The sequence below is a fragment of the Acinonyx jubatus genome, chromosome A1 (assembly GCF_027475565.1).
Source record: "Acinonyx jubatus isolate Ajub_Pintada_27869175 chromosome A1, VMU_Ajub_asm_v1.0, whole genome shotgun sequence".
In the NCBI taxonomy this organism is placed as follows: domain Eukaryota; kingdom Metazoa; phylum Chordata; class Mammalia; order Carnivora; family Felidae; genus Acinonyx; species Acinonyx jubatus.
In genome coordinates, this window is record NC_069380.1 from 228,863,353 (window position 1) to 228,886,065 (window position 22,713).

The 22,713-nt window shown below is 43.4% G+C and overlaps 1 protein-coding gene across 5 annotated transcripts in view; it reads left to right on the forward strand.

Moving 5' to 3' along the window:
- SEMA5A (semaphorin 5A) overlaps positions 1 to 22,713 on the forward strand; it is a 472,280-nt gene that overhangs the window by 112,919 nt on the left and 336,648 nt on the right. Inside the window, exons 3-4 of one of the 5 annotated variants that reach the window (XM_053202205.1) lie at positions 13,845 to 13,914; positions 14,029 to 14,156. The exons of 3 other annotated variants lie outside the window; for them this stretch is intronic. The gene's annotated coding sequence lies outside the window, so the exon portion shown is untranslated. The remainder of the gene's footprint in view (positions 1 to 13,844; positions 13,915 to 14,028; positions 14,157 to 22,713) is intronic. One more of the 5 variants, XM_053202198.1, reaches the window with a different exon arrangement.

Sequence of the window (22,713 nt, forward strand, 5' to 3'; positions counted from 1 at the left end):
TATCAGAAATATTAAAGCTGTGGACTCCATTCCTTATTATTCCTGTCCTGTTGCCTTGTCAGCCTGATGGAGAAATCTCCAGGAGGTGATGTGGAGAGGCTTGTGCAGGTCTGATTTGCTTGGTCACATGCAGTGTCCCAAGTTCACTGATGGGTCAATTGTCTGCCTCCACTCTCCACATTAGAACGCGTCGGAATTCCCATTATGGTGCAGGGGAAACCTTGCTTTCTCTCTCGTATGGGATTTTGGCCCTTTTCCTGGTTTGTGTAGGTGAGTGCCTGCCAAGTATGTTTTGTTCTGGTTTTATGACCACTATAAATATTTGTGAATCACAGATGTGTGGTCAAGTTCAGGATCCATTTTTTTCCCTTTGCTTCGTGTTTGAGGCAGGATGGGGATGGCCTGTGTGTGCTGTTCATTCTCACACACCCAGTAGAGGGGCAGATGTGTGTGGGGTTAATTGCTTGGATTTGAAGATTTACATGTGCATGTAAGGATACTGCCCCCTTGATTAAACTGTGCGTAAGATCTTTTTTGGCGGAACTTTCCTAAGGGTCTAAATATGACCCTGTGTTTGGATTTTTAAATTTCATGGGACTTGGGGTTTTCCTGCGTTGCAGCCTCCAGACCAGCGTACTGGAGAGGCTTCTATAGCTTCGGGGCTGCAAACCTAATCAGTTCATGTTTTATCCACTGGAGCTTTTCATGTGGTTTTCATGTGTGTTTGTGTCTTTTTTAGCCTTCCAGGCCACAAAGGGATCAGAGTCATTTTGCTTCATTTGCTTTTGCTTAAAGCTTGGACAGTACCCATTACTGGTTAAACCAAAACAGAAAAAGCAAAGGTTGGAAAGATGGTCAGGAGATTCTGGGAAGTAAATACCACTGTATTTTTATATGACAGGATCTAAGAATAGTCATCCGATTTTATATTTCCAGCATTCACAAATTAGGTGGGTACAGCTAAGTTTTTATCAAGCTCAGATATTTTTTTTTTTTTGTGGGAGGTGACTGCTTTGCTCATAGCTCAGAGGCCCTGCTCCTCCTTTTGAGAAATGCTCCTCCTTCCTCCATAGAAAGCCACCTCCTGCCTGAAAGAAAGGTACCTTCTCAAGCTGGCCAAGCACCCGTCTCACCTGGTGGCCACCCTGACTTAATTCTAGTTGAGGCCATGCCCCCAGCTGGGGCACCAATACTCCATTCCTTCTCTCCCACTCCAAGGTAACACTTAAGTTATTCTTCCCTTTCTTTCTGGCATCATAAGTGTTTATTTTCCCCTTTCTGCTGGATCTTTCCAGTAAGAATGGGCACATCTACCACCTTAAAAAAAAATGAGCCCTGACTTTAATGTCTCCTCAGCTACAACCCACGTCTCTTTTCTTTTCTTTTCTTTTCTTTTCTTTTCTTTTCTTTTCTTTTCTTTTCTTTTCTTTTCTTCTCTCTTGTCTCTTGTCTCTTTTCTCTCTCCTTTTCCTGTTCCTTTCTTTGTTTTAACAGAAAAACTCCTTAAAAGCACTTGCCTGTATTTCTTGTCCTTAATTGCTGTGTTTGCAGTTCCTCTTGAACCCACGTTGACTGCTCAGTCTTCCATCACTACTGCCTCTTCAGGTCACCAGTTACAACCATGTTGCTGACCCTAAGGGTCAAGACTTGCACAGCATCACACTTGGCAGTCAGCCAGTCAGCTGCATTCCCTCCCACCTCCTTGACGCGTTTTGCTCATCTGGTTTCCGGGTACCACGTTTCTCTGGTGCGATCCCTAAACATGTCTGGCCATTTCCTCTTTCCTCCACTCTCATCCCCTTGCCCTCCAACCACAGGAGTCCTGGGCTCAGTGCTTTGGCCTCACCTCTTTCTCACCATCCTTCCCATTTGCATAATTTCTGCCCTCCCCCCAACGTAAGCTCCATGAGGGCAGAGATTTTTGCTTATTTAAAAAAAAAAATTTTAACATTTATTTTTTGAGAGACAGAGCATGAGCTGGGGAGGGGACAGAGAGAGAGGGGGTCAGATTCTGAAGCAGGCTTCAGGCCCTGAGCTGTCAGCACAGAGCCCGATGCAGGGCTCGGACTCACGGACCGCGAGATTGTGACCTGAGCCGAAGTTGGATGCTTAACCGACTGAGCCACCCAGGCACCCCTGATTTTTGCTTATTTTGACCACTGGTCCATCTCCAGGCATGGAGAAAAGCCCAGGAGGTAAAAACCTGTCAATAATTATTTGTTGAATGGATGGATTTGTAGAGGTGAGGATGGGTGATGGGTGGATAGATGGATAGATCTCTTGGGATTTTCCAAACTGGGTGAGAAAAACTCTCTTTGTAATTTGGGCACAGAGGTGGAAGTCTATGAGCTTGTCTGCACAACGAAGGGATGGGATTATTTCCCCTCTACTTCCAAATAGAGTTTGCTATGTTTGGTATAATTTTCCCAGTATCATCAGGTGGATCAATTTTTGCGAGTTCACTATTTCTCAGTTCACCTGTTACCTCTCTGGAACCTCTGTTCCCTCTCCACGATCAAATGAATTAGGTTGCACTTCCTCTGTGTCCGTGCACTTTTGGGCATATCCCCACAACAGCAGTTTAAAGTCGGATTCACTGTTATTTTTGTATATGTATAGTCTTCTCTTCAGACTGTGAAGCCCTTGGCTTGATTGTGTTTATCTTCCCGGGTAGTTAACACTGTGGCACGCAATAACTGCTCATTACGTGTGTGGTATTTAATGAAGTGATTTTAGAGTGAATTTTTTTGTAAAACATAACAACTCTAATGGTCCTTAAGAGTGCAATAAAAATGTGCTACATTGAAGATGTTTGTTTCATGAATTTACAATAATTAAATAATTAGATTTGCTGAAGCCATTCTAGCCTGTCCCAAAATTGTCCAGCCTGAATAGTCTGGTCTACTGCCTTTGGAGTAGTCTTTGACATCTTCCAATATAAGTGAACATTATTCATACTGTATCTTAGGGAGGAAAGAGTGTGTGGTCCCTCTAAAGTCTCCTTCTCCCTAATGGCTGTCTATAACGTGTGAAGATGCCGTAAAAAGAAGGTGACTGTAGTTAAATAGCACCGAGACCAGTGGCTCCCCGCCCCCCCTGCCCCCCCCCCCCGCCCCCCCCCCCCCCCCCCCCGCCATGGTAGGATCGGATGTCAGTTCCTTCCTGGCATTTACATTTCTTACACTCAGCATTTGGACCTCCTGTTGGTATCACAGAGAATTTCATCAGGATCATCTTCAAGGAGTACATATTCTTAAATGTAAAAACAGCACAGCATGGCATGACTGTAAGGTCACGGAGCTGAGCCAAGCTTAGAACCCTGAAGTCGTGTTTCCTGTAAATTAGTTATCGAAATGTGCAGGTTCAGAAAACAGCATTGATGTGTCTTTTATGGAGTCCTTGCCATGCTGGGAGCACAAATCTGTGTTAGCTGAATGTATGTATGTGTGTGTATATAAATGTATTTATAGATAGATGTAGATAAAGCCGTAGATCTAGAAAGATGTAGGTAGACAGAGGTAAGTGTATGGACATAGAGGTATAGATATAGACGGGCACAGATACAGATATAGACACAGATATATACGTGTAGATATATAGGTATATAGGTTTATAGATATAGATGTAGACAGAGATCACACTATTATTACGACTTACAAAGGCCACTAAGTCACGGTTGCCATCCATGAAATAAATGTCTAAAACAGTGTGCTGTAGCCTAACCTTATGGCTTAGTTATGAATTTTTGGTAAGGTAATTGAGAGCTACTGAAGTATCCACCAAATAGAGGAAAACCATAGCTACTCAGCTTCTTTTGAGTAAATGATCTTTCACTAATTCAGTCCTACAAGCACATGTGGATGTGGGTGCGCACATGCACACACACACACACACACACACACACACACTTTTCACTGGACAGTGTGGACAGTCACCGACCTTTTTTTATCAGCCATCCCTGAACATGCTGCCATTGTGTTTACAGCTAGGAGCATCAAATAGGATGTATCCACAGGCCAGGCATACAGTAGGCACCAAACAAGAAGGAACGAGTGAAGCTTGTGAATGACCACATACTTCCTTGATTAGTGCTCATTCTAAAGTATCTTCAGTGAACCGAGCATCAGTGTCTTGTATATATTCTAGCTTTGACTCTGTATTTGTTTATTTAGAAAGAGAGAGAGAGAGAACGAGAATGAGACAGGGAAGGACAAAGAGAGAGAGGGAGAGAGGGAATCTCAAGCAGGCTCCTGTTCTCAGCATGCAGCCTGATGTGGGACTTGAACCCATGAACCACGATATCGTGACCTGAGCTGAAACCAAGAGTCGTACGCTTAGCTGACTGAGCCACCCAAGCACCTCTTGTTTTCTTATTCACAGACTGTCTCTTGGCAGAGCATTTACAAAGTGATTTTTGTTTTCTTAAATCGTACCTGGTCGGATAGATACACGTACAAGTAACATTACCCACAAGTGCATGGTTTGTGGAGACTTGATTGGTTTAGAGTAGCTGCTTCTCCTTTGCCTGAGCCCAGGCCAGTTCCCTGCATGTAGAAAGTGCACAATGTAAATATTCCTAGAACACCTCTCCCTGCCATTGGTACTCAGCCATGTTTGGGTCTGAAGGAAGGCTTGGACGAGTTCACAAGTGCAGCCATTCAACAGTCCTTCATAATGCAGCAAAGACAATACAAGTTGAACTAAGCTTCTCCAACACTTCATAATATGAAACATTATATGAACCACTGGTAATAATTCATAATACGGCTCCAATCACTAGAGTGTCCCCTGTATCCCAGACACTGGCATAACTGCCCTACTTCCATCATTTCATCTTCTCAACAGCCATACAAGAACCGGTTCTGATGTTATCCCCGGTTTAGAGATGAGAAAACTGAGGCATAGAGAGGTTAAGAAACTTGCCTAGGTCATGCCGAGGTTACCCGGATGGCAGAGCCGGTAGATAACATATCACTTCTTCATTCAGTGTGAGTTTCACCCCCTTTATTTTGTGAAGGTCACCGAGGTAGCTCCCGTTGCAGAATATTGTGGAAAAGAATTGTAAAGCAGTAGAACCCGCCTATTTTCAACAGTGCAAACTAAAGCTACCATAGGGTTCTGCAAATAGTGTCTTGGTTTTATTTCACTGAGCTAGCGGATATTTTGAGGGTTGGAACCCGCTCTCACTGTGTAATTTTCTTGTGGAAAACACATGATTGGTGGTTAATCTCAAACACAGATCCCTCATGGATAAACATCTGTATAAACAAATGTCCCTGAAGCATCTTTTCCTGAATGTGGGGGTCATCAAGGACTCACGGGCATCCCGATTAATGTCTGATTGGAAATTACGTTTCTATTATTGATGCAAAACACCAACCCCTTTTCTTGAAATGGCAAGGAAAGCGGCAAGGTGAAATAACCTATATCCGTCCCACCTCTTCATCACCAAACAGACATTTACTGAGCACATACAGCGGATAAGACTGTTTCAGGCATTGGAAGTACACCAGTAAAGAAGACAGGCTCCCAGTTGTCATGGAGCATATACATTTTAGGTGGGACAGTTCGACGATAACCAAAAATTATATCACAATAAATAAGAAGGCTGGCATGCAGTGGTAAGTGCTGTGCAGAGAACTCGGATGGGTTCATGTGATAGTGAGTAGGGGACAGCTTTGGAGTGGCCTGTGTGTAGTGAGAAGGCGAGAGTGTTGTGGTTGATCGCAGCGGTGGGCAAGAGTTAGAGCGTGTAGGGCTTTATAGGGCAGGACACAAAATGGATGTTCATTATGGACATTGAGAGGCCTTGGTAGAAACCGTGGAGGGTCCTGATTTTGTTTGCATTTTTTTAAACATTTGTTGTCAAGTGTATTTATTTATTTTTGAGAGAGAGAGAGCAGGGGAGGGGCGGAGGGAGAGGGGGAGAGAGAGAGAGACTCCCAAGCAGGCTCCCCACTGCAGTGCAGAGCCCAACGAGGCGCTTGAACTCGTGAACCGTGAGATCATGACCCATGCTGAGATCAAGAGTCGGACGCTGAACTGACTGAGGCACCCAGACACCCCTTGTTTGCGTTTTTAAATTGTCATTCAAAATTGTTATAGTTACCATTGGAAGACCAGCTAGAAGGTCACTGTACGTGACTGAGTGAGGCGTGATGGTGGCACAGATCAGGGGGTTATTGGTGGAGATGGAGAACACTAGATGGGTTTGGCATGTTTTTAGAAGCAGAGTCAATGGTACTCTGATGGCTTGGGCGTTGGGGGAGAGAGGAAGAAAAATTAAGAATGAATGTGGATTTTGGACATGAGAAATTCAGTGGATGGTGGGCCATTTACTGAGACAGAAGTCCTGGGGTGGGGGCAGGCACAGGTTTTAGAGGGAAAAATAAGAATTCTCCTAGGGCCATGTTAATTTTAGGTTGACAGGTGTCATTGGTCATCCAGTTGGAGAGAATGGGCAGATAGCTATGTGAGTCCGGACTATCTGGGAATGATTGGAACAAGAGATAATAGTTGGGAATCATCGGCATACCCACAGTATTAAAGTCCAGGGCTCTCCCCTAGGACCCCGGAGGGTGCCGCAGACAGGACTGTGGGGAGGGTCCTAACATCTTTGGAGAGCCCTTCATAGTATTTCACTGGATAGTGTAGTGCTTTGATACTTCGGGGGTGATCTTAAAAGTGACAAAAAGTCCCAAAGGTAGTTCTCCCCTTGAGAGAGATTTCTTTTCACATCTTAGCAGCAGAATTCTCCATGGTTGTAACATCAAATGCCATTTTGGTTCTAGAGAATATAAGGTCGGGTTCTTACAGTGAAGTCTGCCATGGGAGTTCTTGTCAGCTTTTAGTTTGCTTTTTTTTCTTCCAATTAGCTGTTCAGGCTGTTTTTCGTAAATGCGATCTCTTCCCCAGTTGAGTCTTGGGAGGCTCGGGGCCAGGCAAGACACAGGGTTTAACGATCTAGCCAGTTTTCCTTGTTACCAAAATGCTACCTTCTGACATAAAAATCTGCCCTACTGTTTTCTCCTCCTGCTCTTTTAATTATTATATCTTTTTTTCCTGGGGACCTTGGGTTAGTGAAAGGTCAGTATTTAAGAGGCCCTTTGAGTATTTTCGCTGCCATATTTCATGTTCTTGGCCTCAGTTCTGGCTCCTGGCAGCACACCTGTTGACTGAATCAATCTCTGTGAACATTCACAATGTGCTGGGTAGGAGACCAGACGTGGTCTTAATAACAACACAGGGAATAGTGATGCAGGCCAGAGAGCCACTCAGTGTTGGATTTCAGGTGAGGAGTTTAGTGAACCCCGCTCGCATTGTTCACACCTTTTGTTAGAGGATCAAAGCAGGGAAGCCCAGGGTGTCATCAGAGTTTTATCAGTGGCTTAGAACTTTGATTTTCTATCAGAGAGAAATGCATCTGGCTTATTAATACACAGTTGAAAGCTCACCCTTCTCGTGGTTAGTGAAAATAAGATTGACACTGGCCATTAAGATTCCCTCAGGCACCTGTCTTCTCCCGTAAACCAGGATACAGGGCTGGATGTTGAGAAGGAATGGGTGTCAGCATCCAGCATCTGCACTGAGAGCTCTGTGGAAAGGACACACCGAACTTGTAAGGCACGGTGACCCAGCCATGGTTAAAATAGATAAGCTCAACTGAAGAGTAAGTTATTTTTGCCATTTCGTGGGTCAAATGCCAATGTATAGAAAGTAGCATATACATAACCTAAGAGATCTCATTTTTATGTTCATGTATTTTTCAGTGTTTATTTTTGAGAGAGAGAGCACAAGTGGGACAGGGGCAGAGAGAGAGGGGGACAGAGGATCCGAAGCGGGCTCTGCTCTGACAGCAGCGAGCCCGATGAGGGGCTTGAACTCGTGAACCGTGAGATCATGACCGGACCTGAAGTCAGACGCTCAACCGACTGAGCCACCCAGGTGTCCCAAGATCTCACTTTGTTGAGGTGCGATGGGCTGACAAAAAGCCAATAAAAAGACTGTATCTAATGTATATGTACCTACGTTGATGGCTTTGTGAAGCCATTGCAAGCGTTAGGGACGTCAACATACCCATGACCTCCCCGATACCCTCCTGGCCCCTTTATTATTATTGTTGAATTTTTTTCTGAATATTTAACCTAGGATCTACCCTCATAGCCAATTGAAGTCTACAGTACAGCACTGCCATTTCAGCTGTAGGCACTGTGGCCTATACTAGATCCGAGTTTTAAAATGAGTGCTATATTTGGAGATGGAGAGTCGCCTCTCAGGAGTGCCGTTTAGAACAGGTCGGTTGGGGGTCGGAAGCAAACCCGTAGCACCTTACATCACGGTCAGCCTGAATTCTCATGTGTGGTTTCCCTTCTCTGCTGCACCGTGGTGTCCAGATCTCAGGTGTACGTGTCGTGCTGATGCCTCTTCTCAAACGGGGGAGGCAGAGCTCACGGAGGGCAGCAGAAGATCAAGGTGGAACTTACTACAACTGATCAGGGCTTTTGATGCTTGCTCGCAGCTGTCTGTGAGGCCCGAGAACACCTCACCTGAGGTTATAACAAGGTTTATAGCTGACCCAGGCTTTGGGATGGGGTCAGGGAGGTGAAAGGGGGTTCCCTTGTTGGTTTTAAGACTAATTTTATTCCGCCACTTTTGAGATTAGAAACACCATAAAACATCTCTTGTTATTGTCGATAGCCATCCTAGTCTGATAAAAATTCAACAGGATACAAAAAGCCAGCGACCCCGAAAGATGCCGGATAGGGCCAGGTGGAATGATCGTTACCACCTAGCAGAAAAGCTCATGACATGATCACTCGCAAAATGCTGGGAGATGGCAGAACCGGGTAACAAAAACTCTTAACGAAAATGAAAGAACCCCGTTCTTTGGTGGGCACACCCCATTGTTAGCTTTCTTTTTGCTTCATCTCTAAAGTGGAGAAAAAGATTCCATGTGCCATTTTTAAAGGAACAGAGAGTCCGTCCTCCCTCCAGATTCACCCCGTCTCATAGGCACAAGCACACTGCTCCCCTCTCAGGGTGCCGGATTCTCCCCACGCTGGAGATGGGTTCTGGGCGAAATGTATCCTATGGGATCCCTGTGTGTTCTGTTCGAGGAGTCCTCCTTCGGTCAGCGCAGAGTAGGACTGGAAGCTGAAAGCTCTCTGGGCAATGCCTTGCCCACATTTTGGAATTACAGAGTGGCCCATTCGTGGCATCCACTGCGTGGCATCAGACCAGCCACGTTAGTGACTTTCTGTGCCATGGAGTTCCTGTCGGCCAGGGAAGGGTAGGGACAGCCTTTGTGCTGATGGTGAAGAAGGAAGGCATTTCTAGACATGTCATTTTATTTATACTGGATTCTTTTCAAGTTTACATTTCACTGGATCTCTAGTATTAATTTTAGCAGCTGCAGACTGGGAATTTTCTGCTTATTTCTTCCTCTTCTTTGGCAACAGAAAAGCTAGAATGTGATTTGGTTGTCATTAAGAAAAATCTATGCCAAAAGATAATAGAAACAATCTAACAAGTCAAATATTACCTAGAGACAGTATTCTGCAACACATGTGATAGATATATCTCTAATCTATACAGGTTCGAACAACCTTCAAATGAATGGGCAAAGATATGAATAGGGAATCAAATATGAGTCAATTTAAAAAAATTTTTTTATAAGTTTATTTATTTGAGAGGGAGAGCATGAGTAGGGGAGGGGCAGAGAGAGAGAGAGGGAGAAGCAGAATCTGAAGTAGGCTCCAGACTCAGAGCTGTCAGCACAGAGCCCAGCCCGAGCCTTGAACTCACAGACCAGGTGATCATGACTTGAGCTGAAGTCAGACGCCTAACTGACTGAGCCACACAGGCGCCCAAATATGAGTGAATTCTGACGTCCAGTAACTACATGAAATGATGATCCATCCGTGACTGTTAGGATAGTGAAATGCCATTTTTCTGACAGGCAAAAAAAAAAAAAAAAAAAAAAGAGAGAGAGAGAGAGAGAGAAAGGAAAAATAAAAACACTACTCGTAGAGATGCTGATAAAGGGGACTCACACCCATTCCTGACAGAAATGTGAATTGTTTACGTTTTTTGGGGAAAGCAGTCTGACAGTTCCTACGATAAATACACAAACCCTTTGACCCCGTAGTACCACTTCTGGGAATACAGATTACAAAAGTAAAAACGCCAGCACACATAGAGAAGGGTCTGTGTATTGGGGGTTTATATAGTAGCATTGTTTTCAGTGACCCCTGTAAAAAAAAAAAAAAAAAAAACAAACCAAACAAAACAACAACAAAAAAAAACCCCAAAATCAAAACCAAAACACAAAACACAACTTGCATGTTGAGTATGTATCAAGAATTAAAGGCTGTGTATCGATTAGATTATAAGAATGCCTCAGATATGGTGCATCCATTTAAAGATTCATTTAAATCTGGTGAAGTTGAAGAGATTTTTATAATACTCAGTGAGAAAAGTAGGCCCTATTTTATAAAGCAGGAAGACCCTCTTCCAAGTCTATATACATGTGTTTGTGATGAGATGAACAATGGAGAAAGATCTAGAAGCGTGTCTATTAGATTGTTAACAATGGTTATGTAGGCAGAAGAGAAGCAGCTTCTAGAAAATGGTCCTATGAGGGGCGCCTGGGTGGCTAAGTTGGTTGAGCAACCGATTCTTGGTTTCGACTCTCAGTTTTGGCTCAGGGCATGATCTGGAAATTTGTGAGTTCAAGCCCCGCGTCAGGCTCGGTGCTGACACTGCAGAGCCTGTTTGGGATTCTCTCCTTCTCTCTCTGCTCCTGCTCACGCTCTCTCTGTCTTTCTCAAAATAAACAAGTTAAAAAAAAATGGTCCTGATTGGTACTAAGCTTGCAAAAGTGTGGGTATTTGGGGGCATGAATTCCAACCTGACTGTTCTAGACTTAGCAGAGGTCTGGTTACAAGTAAGATTCTCAGAGAGCCTTTGAATTTCTTTCAAGGGCTTAAAGTAACTCATGCAAGGGACATAGACCCCTCTACTCCCCCGACCATTGCTTCCTGATGTGAGGAATCCTTTCTGACTGTCTTCTGATAACATTCATTCTCCTTTTAAATTTCCTCTTCTTAGGAGATAAACATTCACTAGCAGTGGATTAGAAATCCTAAGTCTGCCCTTCGGTAGTTGATATATTTAATATTTCCCCTTCTCTCCAGCATGGGAGTAACCCTGGACAAGTGAAAAAAAAAAATGCTGCCTCTGTTCCAGTTTCCTTTTCCATGTGTGCAAATTCCATAGTTGTCTTGTGCATTATGGGTGATGGCAAATACTATAATTAAGGTAAATTATACTGGTAAATGCCTACGTTTTGATTTAAGAGGTGTTGTATAAACAGAGGGACTGAGTATAATACAGCCTCCCAGCACCCCTGTGCTGGTGAAGGCCACCGCGGTTACCTCTAAGGAGGAAAATTGGTGGGGTGCTGAACGGAGCAGGAATAACTTGCATGGGGTCATACCCATGAACCAGTGGCAAAGGTGAGGGTTTCCATGAGTTTCCATGAGTTCCGCCGTTCGAAGGGCTCCTGTGCTTTGCCTGTGGTTCCCAAGGGAACACGTGCATGTGCACCAGCACATAGCATCGAGGAGAAAGGGGATGGTGTTGCCCGGAGCGAACGCCCTCCTTTATTAGAACTCATCTGGAATCAGGGTGGTGTCCGGGAGCACATCCTGGGCCAGTGGTTTGGCTGCGGGTGTATGAATAGGGCTTTGGGGAGGCACATCAGAAAGCGCCTATTCTAGTCTTGGCTTTTCTCCCTGTGACGCTACAGACTCACAAAAGTTGTTCCTGATTTTGTCTTCTGAAAGCTTGATTTGATTTGGCCAGTTCTGTATAGGTCTCGTTGAGCTTTTCCATATCTTGTCGTACATGGATTCTTGAGGACATGGAAGGCTCCCGAGGTGAACAAACAGAAGTCATTTGGGTGTAAATCTCCCGTGCGTGTCACGTGCATGTGGGCCCCAGGAACAGGGGTCCTTGCTGTCAGGGCACCGGCAGGCTGGCGTGTGGTCTGCTGTGACCCCGTGGGTCGGCACAGTGACGGACGAGGTTGCCCAGTTGTGCTTAGGGATCGGGGCAGCTGGAGAGTCATCATCTGAAGACTGGCCTTGTCTTGGCCCCTTTGATCCTCAGCTCAGAGGTGTATTTTTTCCTCTCTTAGCACAACTGTGCAGAGGACTTTGCACCATCCTTTCTCTGCCTCTGTCCTTACTTACCGGGTGAGACAGAGTCTGGCTAGACGTTCCTTTTTATTTTTTAAGTTTGTTTATTTTGAGAGAGAGAGAGAGAGAGAGAGAGAGAGAGAGAGAGAGAGAGAGAGCATGAGAGGGGGAGGGGCAAAGGAAGACGGGGAGAGAGGGAATCTCAAGCAGGCTCCACACTGTCAGTGCAGAGCCCGACATGGGTCTCGAACTCATGAGTCTTGAGATCGGGACCTGAGCCGAAATCAAGAGTCAGATGCTTAACTGACTGAGCCGTCCAGGCTAAATATTCTCTTTGTCCTTACTTTATCCCGAATGGTTAAGATGCTTGTTACCTCTCTGAGTCTCTCTTAGCACCAATGGTAGTCTCTGGGACTTTCTACCCCATTACATGTTCTCATTGACATCGGGAGTTGTGTTTACTGCTAGTTTAGTATTCTTTGCTGTATGAAGACATAGATATAAGGGTTCCCATTCCTAGGGAAATTACAGCTTAGTGTGCCTCAGTGTATGTCATCTAGAGGGGCAGTTGTTGTGTGATAAGGAGAAAGAACACCCCTGTTGGGTGGCAGGAATTATTAGCAAATGGCAAGCAAATTGATTGCAGTCATAGGAAGGGTTCTGGTAATTACCCACTGGAACCAAATAACATTGTTACAGAGGCAAGGAACATGGACGATGGAAAGTGTGCCCTTATTTTCTCTATCTTGCATATGGGAGGTGTAATGGACTGAACGTTTGTGTCCTTGTGAAGTTCGTATGTTGAATTTCTAACCCCCAATGTGATGGTGTTGGGAGGAGGCGATTTGGGGAGATGATGGCCAAGCCCTCATAAATGGAATTAGTGTTCTTATAAAAGAAACACAAGACAAATGGCTTTCTCCTTCACCACCTCTCTTCCCCGTCTGCCGTGGGACAACCCAGAGTGAAGACAGCAGTCTGGGAACCAAGAAACAGACCCTCACCAGACACCAAATGTGCTCACACCTTTGGTCTTGGACTTCCTAGCCTCCAGAACTGTGAGAATAAATGTTTGTTGTTTAAGCCCCCCTCCCCCCAGTCAATGATAACTTATGACATAAGCCTGAGCCAAGATAGGAGAACTTTAATAAATTTAAAAATGAGATTATCAATCAGAGTGGCTAGTAGGCACAGGATGTGTGGATCCCAGGATCGGTGGTGATTAAGAAATAGTGTAAGAGTGAAGGAAGATGCCTCAAGAGGGAGGAATGCAGTTATGTAGTCAGGTGAACTGAACCTTCACTGGTCATCCTTACTCCCCTTACGTTTGAAAGGTACAAGAAGCGAGGGTCCATTGCTATTTTGCAAATTACAGGTAGTGCTGAAGAATAACCAGAATCAGTGGAGAACAATGTACAAAATGGGATCCCACTTAAGACTTGAATCAATACAGATTTATGTGCGAAATTAAAAAAAAAAAAGTTTTAACAAAGCAGATGATGTGCATAAGTGGAAGTGGGAAATATGTTCTGAATACACAATCCAGTAGGATAGCATATTTAATTAGAAGTCGTATGATGTTAAGAATGTGCTCTTTGAAAAACTTGTCTGTGAATTGTGTCCAACTGTTTTTATTTATTCTAGTGTGACTTCTTACGGGTAAAGAATAAAAGCAGCAGCATCTTAAAATAATACAGCGGAGAGTTGAAACGCGGTATGTAAATTGCCTCCCTTATATTTCACGTGGCAGAAGAAAGAGTGAATCTGTACAGTATTTACAAAGTAATTAGGAAGTTGTGCAATGACTATACCAGGCTTCCTGTTTTAGGAGCTAAGAAAAGTTTCAGTGGTAAGCGGCTTACCGTTTAGTTTGCTCTCAGTATTTGTGGACTCGGGAGAGCAGATGTCACCTGTGGATGATAAAGGACATTTCCTATTGCATAGCAGGAATTTCCAGTAAGTGGCGGGACTTTGATTGGAATCTCGAGAGGGGGCCGATGATTACATCCGGCAATGGTCTTAGCCATTCTTTTCCTCTTTACAATGCATAAGCTATTTAATTGCATCTTAAAAAAAAAATCCGTCTAAAGCGGAGTTTCTCATTCTCAGCACTACTGACGTTTTGGGTTGGATAGTTTCTTTCTTTTTAGCGGGATGGGTGGGGGGGCTTTCCTGTGTGTTACAGGATGTTTATCAGGATCCCCAATCTCTACTCGCTAGATGTCAGTAGTGTCCCCCAGTTGTGACAGCCAAAATTGTCTCCAGACGTTGCTAAATGTTCCCAGGCAGAGGGAATAACATCGCCGTTGATTTTGAACTATTGGTCGAAACACACTCTACTAAATTAGAAACAGGACAAATACAAGTCTCGAAAACACTGTGTGTACTTGTGTTAGCATGTATCTGTGAACGCCAGGCCTTGGACTTGTGGAGTGCTATTTCCATGTTGCCTTTGACAGGATTCCTGACCTCATGCCAGTAGCTTCCATCCAGGGAGATAGCCCTGAGTGGAGGCTGGCAAGCAGGATGCCACTTGTGAGCAAAGAGTGGCGTTTGCTCTCTCTTGCGTGGAGGCTGCTGGAGGCTCGCCTCCACCTGGATCTAAGTGCTGGGAAGTGTGGGGCCTGCCTTTGATGAGTAATGACTTTGAGGTTTATCCTGTAGTTAGCAGTAATCAGAAAAGGGTTGGAGTGGATGGCCACAGCTGCCATCTCTGTCTTCCCTGACCCCCTGTATTTCCAATTCAAGCTTTTACCCCTCATTTATGTGCTCCTGGATTTTATTTTTATTTTTTAAATGTTTATTTATTTTGAGAGAGAGAGAGAGAGAGCACGCAGGTGGGGTAGGACCAGAGAGAGAGAGAAGAAGAGAGAATCCCAAGCAGACTCTGTGCCATCAGTGAACAGCCCACTGTGGGGCTCAAACTCATGAACTGTGAGATCCCGACCGGAGCCAAAATCAAGAGTTGGAGACTCAACTGACCAAACCATCCAGGTGCTCCATATGTGCTCCTAGATTTTAGGGTGAAAGACTGGGACAAATAAAATCCAATCCCCCAACTACAGGCAAGAGAAGAGCTTTGAGAATTGATTTACGATATGATGACCCTCGGCCATCATTACATCTGTCTCCCTAATTTTTACTGGTAGCTCTCCCAAACAACACAAGGATTAGAGTAAAATGTACGCTTGGAAGGACAAAGTGAGAATCTTTATGGTGTTATCCCTGAAACCCACATTGATTAAAAAAAAATTTTTTTTTAACATTTATTTATTTTTGAGAGACAGAGTGAGACAGAGTGGGAGTGGGGGAGGGGTAGAGAGAGAAGGAGGCACAGAATCCGAAGCAGGTTCCAGGTTCCAAGCTGTCAGCACAGAGCCCGACGCGGGGCTTGGACCCACGAACTGTGAGATCATGACCTGAGCCGAAGTCAGACGCTCCACCGATGGAGCCACCCAGGCGCCCCAACCCACATTGTTTATTGAGCTGAGTGAGCATACCTTAGAGTTGCCCTTGAAAGAATGCAATTAAAAAATCATCATTATTATTATTATTATTATTATTATTATTATTATTATTATTACTATTACTATTATTTTGCTGCTGTACTTTCTCAGCTGTGATCCAAAGAAGACAGTTGCCTAGCGGGGGAGGATTCACAGTGTATATCTCTGAACTAACTTGGAGATCTGATCCCAGTTCTAGCACTGAAGAATGTAATGTGTATTTGAGAAACTCCCTGAAATAGAGCGAGGCCATAAACCAGTGAGTGAATTAGAACGATGCAGACAGTAGTCGTTTTGATTCGATAGGTACTCTGCAGGGCTTCTAATGCATATATTTTCCATTTTACTTAAAGGGAAATTCCACCCAATTTGCTTAGACCAACCATCTGGAAGTCCTTTTTATTCCCTTTTGACACCTTGCCAACTGGAAGAAAAAAAAGAGGACAAAAGTATTATAAAAATGCTGAATTTAATGCAATTAATGTTAACGAGATGCTATTTTTTCATCTTCCAACACATGCATTGCATTAAATTAAGCTCTTCTAGGTTTATTATTACTTTTTTGATCCTTATTTGTTTTCTGTGTGTGTCACAAAGTGTGTGGATTTCTTTCCTTCCATCGTTTGACATCCCTGAAGCCGTAAGGTGTCTGTGTTCAGTGACCATTGTCGCTGGATTATGTAGCACTCCCATCTAATAAGTGAGGAACCCTAGACACTGAGAAATCCAGTTCTTATGGTTGGTACAGCTTCCTCTGTACTTTTCAAAGGCTTTTGTTATTCAGTAATGAAATCCTGTGTAAAGAAGGCATTTTCTGAAAGCTGCTTCTTAAAAGTAGTCACTTACGGGAAGCACTTATTGGATAAATCAAGTGGTGGTTGATTTATCATTTGAAAAATACAAGTCACAGATTCATTTGGGTCCGATGTCTACCTGCTTAAAGGTCCATCCTGTCTTGTGATCAGCTCTCCTCTGTTTTTATCAAGTGGACTGAGCTTTGGGTGGCAAAGAGTTACCCAAGATTGAGACCCATCTATGAAGCAGTGTCATATTTATCGAACAGCCACCTGTGAAGTGGTGTACTATTTAGAGTAGTCTTTCTTTGTGTCAGGCACTGTACTAGGTGGTTTTTGAATCTTGTGTTGGTCATGATGGAGACCCTGCAAGGTTTTAGTCCCATTTAATAGATAAAATTGAGACACAGAAGTCATGTAACTTTCCCAAGGTACAATCACAAAGCTGGGATTAATTTCAGGATCTGCTAACTCAAAACCCCTCCCCGATTTATAGAAAAATTCTACTCTTTGTTGTGAATGATTACCTGTGGCTGGTGTGTGTATATATATATAGTGTATATATATATATACACACACACACGTATACATATACATGTATGTATACACGTATACATATACATGTATGTATACATATACATATATGTAATGATATATATGTACACATATTTATATATGTATACATATATATATATAAATATATATATATTTTTCTAATTAACAGATCATTGGTTTTGCTGAGGTTTTTGGATGAGTTTCTTGGTGCATTTGCGTGTAGATTTGTAGTAAAGAATGTTACCAAGGTCTTATGGTTAGTAGACGGTAAAAGCATTTATCAAGCCAATGACTTATAAACATTTGAAAATGGACATATTTCCATCTTAATATTTATGCAAGATCCATGATATTTCAAACACTGAATGGAGATCTGTGTTATAAAATCGAATCAGAGGGACATTTTAAAATTTTATGCCCATTTAGAGAGAATATATTGGGTAGGCGTCAGCAAAAGAGCTAGAGAAAAACTATTATCTTTGATGAAAGTAATTTTTTTTTTTACTCACAGTGAATTGCTAGATCTTGAATGCAGCTGAGTAAAGTTTTCCATATCTTATGCTTCATTTATTGTAAATGAAATTAATTTTATTTGATGATATCCCTTAAAGTCTCAAATATTATTACAGTGAAATATGATGATTATAATGATGTCTATTTATGCATGTAATATGTGTTTTCCTAAACTAATTACATAATAAATTTTCATTTCACTGTGACAAGAGAGTTGGGTATCCTTTTAGCTCTCACACAGTTAAAAAAGAAAGACAGTAGATGATAATTTTGAATCAGGTCCTACTAGATGAAAAAAAATGTTAGGGGGTGCCTGGGTGGCTCAGTCGGTTAAGGGTCTAGCTCTTGGTTTTGGCTCAGGTCATGATCTCACGGTTTCGTGAGTTCGAGCCCCGTGTTGGGCCCTGTGCTGACAGTGCTGGGAGCCTGCTTGTGATTCTCTCTCTCTCTCTCTCTCTCTCTCCCTCTCTCTGTGCCCCTCCCGCATTCACGCTGTTTCTGTCTCCCAAAATGAATAAATAAACTTAAAAAAATTTATTTACAAAAAAGAAAAAAGTTAGGAAATGTTCTCTCCTTTTTTCAGATGAGTTTTACTTTAGAGATTTTACATCCTTATTTCAGTACGCATCGTGCTTGCATGCGGGGAAATTCATTTAAAGAAAGATTGATAAACTGTTAATGCTAGACTGTTGGGGAAACTGAGTACAGGAATGTTTCAGAAACATAGTTGTGTCATTTGACTTTTATTGAGCATGTGAAGCTTCTGTCCACATAGAACAAAAACGTTGTGGAATGGTTATCTGCTATCATTTCCCTTCCCAGGTCACTACGTAAACTGAACAGGCTGACAATACGTAGCAATTTAGTTTCTCCAGTGTATACGGTGATTTTGTGAATTCATGTTGCCCTCTGTTCTAACTTCCCTTTTCTGTCCCCTTCAGCCACACACTGTAACATGTCTTGTCACTCTTTCCAGTTCTTAATGCTTTAAGGCTTATGCTTTTTTCATTATGAAGTCCCACTGAAGGTTTTTCACCAATAGATCAACATCTACCAGCCCGTTTGTATGAGTCCTAGCTCCACTCTGCCCACTACTGTAGGCATGCCATTTAAATCTTGGATATTCTTTGCCTGAACCTCCCAAGTCCTGTCTGAGGTTTCAGAAGCCAGTTGAACTCCTTCTTCCTCTTCTTAAGCCAACTTCCTTATGTCTGGTTAGTCCCATCTAGGTCTAGTGTATACTTTCACACTTGCTTTTGTAGATTCATAGATGATATATGTTTGAGTAATGCCCTTTCTCTTTCTCCAGAGTACTTCCCTGATGGTTTGGGAAGAGCTTTGCCCATTCTTCTGTCTCTGGATAATTTATTTCCCGTTATCCTGGGGACATGCCCATCATTCCCAAAGTCCCCTTCACGCTGACTCCCAGGAACCCAGTACTAACTGCCTGACCTTGTGGTGGCTGGCTGGGAATGCAGATTCTGTTTTGCCTCCTGCCAACAATCATTCTACACACATTTTATGTGGTGGGTTGTATGGAATGGTGGATGTTGTTGGTGAAACACCAGAGATTGCTGATGGATGGATGTATACATGCTGTGTTTCGGTCACGATGTTTTTGAATACAAGAAAATAATAACAAGGAGGACTGTTCGGTGTAGAAAACAATGGTAAAGTGATGGAGGGATTACAATAAAAGCAGTGCATAGTGGTTTTTTTTTTTATATGACATTCTTGGTATAAAGTGTAAAGAATATTACTAGTCAGTCAAGGTAGCTATTCCAAAGGTGAGTCATTTAAATATAGAGTAATCTTGGAAGTGGTAGACTGCATTTTCTTTTCATATAATGAATTCTGTGGGGGCTTAATTAGAACAAGCAGAAGGGGTGGGTAAAGGAAAGGGTACCTGGAATCCAGGACAGGATGGATTTAAAAAAAAATTTTTTTTTAACATTTATTCATATTTGAGAGGGAGAGAGACAGAGCATCAGCGGGGGAGGGGCAGAGAGAGAGGGAGACCCAGAATCCGAAGCAGCCTCCAGACTCCGAGCTGTCAGCACAGGGCCTGACGTGGGGCTCAAACTCACGGAGTGTGAGATCATGACCTGAGCCGAAGTCGGACGCTCAACCGACTGAGCCACCCGGGCGCCCCCAGGACAGGATTGATTTTCTGCCCATCGTTTACTGGGACAAGCCCCTTTCTTCTTGCAGGAGATGGAGTCTTTCATTTTACAGAACACCTTCTGTGGGTTTAGCTAAGATCTTCTATTTCATTCTAAAAGAAAGCTCTAGTACCGATGGTCACAGTATTATTTGGCCTCAATTAATCTCTGCTTATCCTCCTCTAAGTTATAATATTTTCTAATCACGATCACATATTTAGCGTCAGGTTTTTCTGTTGGGTGGGCAGAAGATTAATTTTATTTCTCCCTTCTTCTGTTCCTTCCTTGTGGGTAATTCATCAGCACAGTTTAATTCTTTGGGCTGGGGATAAGCTTTCCTTCTAGCAGTGGGGGAAGGTGCGGCAACATGACTTGACTGTCAGTCCGTGGGTCGCATAAGAGAAGTGCCCCAGGCCTGTTCTAGCTGGAAATGATACACGTGTGACTCAGGTGCGCTTTTATCGGTGTGCCGCTGGGGACGCACTGTTGTTTCCACTTGATGTTGCTTGGATGTGGGCTGGAGGTGCATCCCTCCCGAAGTGGCTGAACTCAGAGGACACCCACGGAATAGATAAGTCACAGAGTCCACGTCCACAACAAAGACTCGTCTTTCATTTGTCTGCTGTAGCCCAAGGCTAAGTGACGTCTCCAATTAAGAAGATTTATGAAACTCTGGAGCCCCGCAAGATAATCAGCAGCATAACAGGGAACATGCGAGAGACATGCCGTGTTATTCCTTCTTTTCTGTTGTGCAGCTGTCTGACCCGGTTTCTCTGGCCTGGACTGGAGCAAGCAGCTTAGTATGCACGAAGGCTGAGAATAATGTTTGGAGTGGTGCTGTAAGCTATTTTATTTATGGTTACACAGTGTACTTAGTTTTTTACATTATCACAGGATGAAATGAGAAATGCCTCTATGAAGAAAAAAAAAGTCCAGATGGAAATTGTCATTTGCTATAATTCAGGAATAAATATAGTGGGTAGGTACAGAACGCTCTGTTGTGGAAATGTAGGCAGCTTGTATGTGTTTCTTCTTTACTTGTAGCCTGTTTTGTTTCCTTATTCATAATCTTTCAAAAGAATAGCCTGGATGCTTTGCAAAATTGAAGACCAATGAAATGGAAATCCCAATCCCGGGGAGATTGACGGCTGACTTCTCAGGGAAATCAGACATTAAAACAACGCTAGGAAAATGGAACAAAACGCTCTGAAAAAGTGAATAAAGAAAAGTCCTGTCTCTTTGGAGCTCACGTCATGTCAAATAAAATGTATTAGTTATACTTAACGATATTTTAAATAAGGTATTAGTGTCTCTCTGGCTTTCCTTATTATTATTATTATTATTTTACTTAATGATAGACTTACAACATCATGTGATTTCTCTTGTCCTATTATAGATGTAGGTGCTTATCTGTTATTTACACAATTTTCAATTTAATAAAAACAAATGAAAGATACTGGAAAATACAACTTCTAGCATTAGCTTTTAATTAATGGTTGCTAAAAAATTCTCATGATAAAACAAAAGCCGGAAGAGCTTTTTCTTATTGAATTATTATTTTCATAGGGAGATTCATAAAATTTTTTATGAGGATTACATGATGCCTGGATATAGGAAAGAAAAAAAAAACCCTAAGTAAAGGCTACAGTGTCCTACTTTATCTCAATATGAAATCAGGGAGCAGTGGGGGGGGGGGTCTTACTCCTATGTTGAAACCAGTTTTTCCTTGAGTTTGTCTCTCCCTGGAGACTTGGGCTCAAGCAGCTACACGAACTGTCAGCAGAAGCCATCTGGTAATGACCCAGCCGCCCCCTGTCCTGTCTTCCCTGGCACTTTCCCCACGTGGCCAGGTGCATTTAGTAATTTCTCAACACCTCTTCGGGGAGGGAAGTGCACTTTTCCACAGGGAGAAACTTAGTCATGGAAGGGCTTATGATGTGAAGATCTGAAGGTCAGCCCATAAATCACTTCCGGAGCTGCTGCTGAAGAGTCTCTGTGTCTCTGCGCGCAGGTAAAGGTCCCTTCCCAGCTGTGGGCCTAGAAGGAGGGTCCGGGTGCATGCACAGGCCACAGCTGGACTGCTGGACAGCTGGACAGAGGGACGTGGGGGTTTCCTTCTTGCCGGGCCATGAACTCAGATCACCAGTGTTTTCGTTACGCTGTTCTGTCCTTTGCCATTTGGGCCAGTAACTTGGCTGCCCAGGTTTGCCCGCAAAGGGCTTTGAGAGCCACAGATCTACAGCCCAGATCCCAGATTCCACGCTAAGGATGCAAGTTGAGAGGCAGGCACGTCTCGGTGAATGATTAGCATTTGGCTTTCCTGGGGAATTAGTTTCCTGTGTTTCCAGCCACGTTTCTAAACTGGTAGGCATTAAACCGCACTTTCGTGTAGCATGCTTATTTGGTGATTAGCCAGGTGTCGAGGTCTAACTGAAGAGTGGCTGGTTTGGTATGGAGACTCTTGAATCCTGGTTTCAGCTCCGGGGGTCTGGGACAGACCACTTTTCCTCCTGGGGCCTCAGCTTTTAAGTCTGTGAAAAGAGAAGGTGGAAATAAAATGGGTGGGGTTGATGGGGCGCCTCGGGGGGCTCAGTCGGTGGAGCATCTGACTTCGGCTCAGGTCGTGAGCTCACAGTTCGTGGGTTCGAGTCCTGCATCGGGCTCTGGGCTGACAGCTCGGAGCCCGCAGCCTACTTCGGATTCTGTGTCTCCTTCTCTCTCTGCCCCTCCCCCACTCACGCTTTGTCTCACTCTGTTTCCCAAAAATAAATAAATGTAAAAAAAAAAAACAAAACGGGTGGTGTTCAAAACAGTGTTGAAGATGGCCCTGGGTTTTCCCAAGAGTTCTCTGAGAGAGAAGGGGGGGCTGGAATCGAGGCTTTTGAAAACTGTGGTCTGTTGTTAGAAAAAGGCTGAAAATCTGCAACCGGATGTTCCTGGAGCTCTGTTTGACTCTGACATTTGTTTAAAAAAATGCAACTTA